Below are 2,957 nucleotides of genomic sequence, written 5' to 3' on the forward strand. Positions count from 1 at the left end.
TGAGATGGGAGGCCAGCCTGGTCTACAGAGCGATACACACACACACACACACACACACACACACACACACACGTCTATTCATGTGTTTTAGGGCCTAAAGATGACACAATCTTTGTTTTCTTTTGTGAACAAAAAATGGAAAACAGTTCCTTTTTCATTGGAGAAATATTGTTAAGCTAACTCAATAAACTTCAAATCTCAAAATTTACACTGTCTTTTTTTTTTTTTTTAATCTGTTTATAGCAGGCTGGAGCAGTTAAGAGCACTAGCTGCTTGATTCCCAAGCAGCCACACGAGTACTCACCACAGTCTGTATAGTTTTAGGGTATCTGACACCCTCCTGAGCTCCTCAGGTACCAGATACACAAGTACTATATAGACATACATACAAGGAAAAAACAAATAGACATAAAATACTTTTTAAAAAACCTGTTTACATTATGCTGGGCATGGTGGTCTGTGTCTTTAATTCCAGCACTCGGAAGACAGAACCAAGAGGATCTCTGTGAGCTCTTGGTTTATTTACATAGTAGTTCCAGGCCAACCAGGGCTACAGAGTGGTGGCCAGTCTCCATGGGGTGGGGCTGGGGGGTGACCACGGCACAAGCAACAAGAACTATGCTATGGAAAAAAAAACAATCTATCTTGTCCACTGCAGGAGGAGTCCAGATGCCATTCTTTTGAAATATTATTACTGGGTTGAAGTCACCAAACGATCTACTTTGAAAAAAACAAACCAAAACCAAAACAAACTAGGAAGCAATAGTCTGGCAATTGCTGGAACTTAACCCAGTGACGTCATCACCTCAATCATAAGATCTGCATTCTAGTTGAATCTGTGCCTCAAAATGTCTGACTCAGAGACATTTACTCTGCTTGTTGAAACACGGTCCGACTCATGCTTCGTAATAAAAATAAAACACTATGCAAAGGAGACATTTTCTGAATTTCAAGTCACTTCAAATAAAATTTTACCCGCTCTTTATTCTAGAAAGCAGACTTTGGGCTGGGGAATCAAACTGGGGGCTTTTGGTTCATGCTAGGCAAACCAGATTATGTTCCTAACGTTTCCTTCAGTAATATGGTAATAACTCTGTAAACCTTTACAGAGTGAAGTTTAATTCGTTAGCGTTGCTAGACTTCTTACTGTACGGAAGACGGTAGCCAGTGCAAACAAAGCTGTTTTCAAGGTTATTTACACGGCCATCACGGCCATCCTCGTGACTCCGCATGACAAAGCAATCCGAGCAGTTCTGCTCCTTCCCTGTTGATCTGAGGGAAAAGCAACCACACCCAAGACCTCAGAACCAAGTCCAGAGGTTCTAGGATGAACGGGGCCCCTTCACTTCCTTTGCACAATAGACACCCCAATGGGAGAGGTGGGTGAACTCCCGGTACTGAGTCTAATAGGCATTGGTCCTCTTTTCCTTCCTTTGTTTGTAGATTGCTGGGGAGGGAGAGAATCTGCAGGTCCAGCCGGGCTCTGGGTTGGGTCTCTAGCTAAATCCTCAGCTTCCAGCCCCGCAGCCACCCCACTCCCACCCACATCTGGGCCCGTGGGCGGCTAAGCCACAAGACAAAAACAAACTAAAAACACTGGCTGCGGAAGCATCAATGTTCATACTGGTGGGGGCCAGGGCGAAGCTAGCGTCCAGCCAGGCTGAGCAGTGTGGGGTCGCAATTCACCCTGTGGCGTAAACCCGCCGAGTGAGAGGTGCCAGAGGACCACGAGGATCTCGGACGCGGGGTTCGGGACGCGGGAAGAGAAGACGCCCCTCCCCCACCTCAAGCAGGAAACATATTTCGCCAAGGCGAATGCCCGCGCATGCGCACTCGGTTACTAAGCAACGTCGACGTTAAACTGCCCGAGAACCGAGCCCAGCAACAATCGAGCGGCCCCCGCTACCTCCACCAATCAGCGTCGGCCTCATCTTTATCTCCTCACCAATCAGCGCTGGCGCCGCAAGGAAGTTTCCAGAGCTTTCGAGGGAGGGCCCTTTAACTTGGATTCATCCGCGTGATGATTTTTTCATTTTTTTTGCACAAGAGGAGACGGGTCTCCGGGAATACCGTGTCTCTCGTTTGGAAGTATTCTTTTCTTCCGTTCTGAGGAATCGGGAGCTCGGCAGAATCGCCTAATTGGTCTGCGGGAGGTGGGGCCCGCGGAACTACTTTTGGTGGCGCAGGAAGACGACAGCTACGTAGGAGTGAGCAGTCACGCAACAGACGCTGCATAAATAGCAGCTCGCGCGGCCCCCGAGCTCAGTGACGAGAGGCTTTGTCTGGTTCGGCGGTCGTTCTGTGAGGGTGTTTCGACGCGCTGGGCGGTTTGTGCTTTCATCACATTTGTTAACAGGTATTTGTCCGCGGCGTTTGAATCCTGGAAGGATTAGAGAAGGGGGGCTTACGTGGTGCTAAGCGGGCTTTTTTTTTTTCCCCCCCTTTGGAGTGGGGGAGGGGAGCGAGGTGACGTGACGCGGCAACGGGCCTTCCGGGAAGAGTGGGCCTTGGTCGCGTGCGCGGAGCGGGGGCGGCCCTGGCGCGCGCGCCAGGGAGCTTAACGGACGCTTAACCGATGGAGAGTCCATCGTGGTTATTTCAGTGGGGGAAGGCAGAAAAGAGGTATTTCTGACTCGGGCATTGTTTATTACTCGAATTTTTATGGATGGCTTCTGGTTTGGATATTTTTTATTTTAAATCTATCATGTCTATTGTTAGCTAACTTGGATGTTCCGCAGTTGATGAATGTTCCGAATGCCAGTTTAGTGTTTTGGAAAGCTTTAGCAGTTTGAAACCATGACGAAACAGCTTTTATGTTGTGACAAAAACGGGAGTTTTCAGTAGAGGTACTTTGTAGGGAATCGAAGGCTTTAGTAGGCTTTTAAAATTTTACCTTCTAAATTCAAGGTCAAAATGCAGATCTTCGTGAAGACCCTGACCGGCAAGACCATCACCCT

The sequence above is a fragment of the Mus pahari genome, chromosome 14, assembly GCF_900095145.1.
Source record: "Mus pahari chromosome 14, PAHARI_EIJ_v1.1, whole genome shotgun sequence".
Classification (NCBI taxonomy): domain Eukaryota; kingdom Metazoa; phylum Chordata; class Mammalia; order Rodentia; family Muridae; genus Mus; species Mus pahari.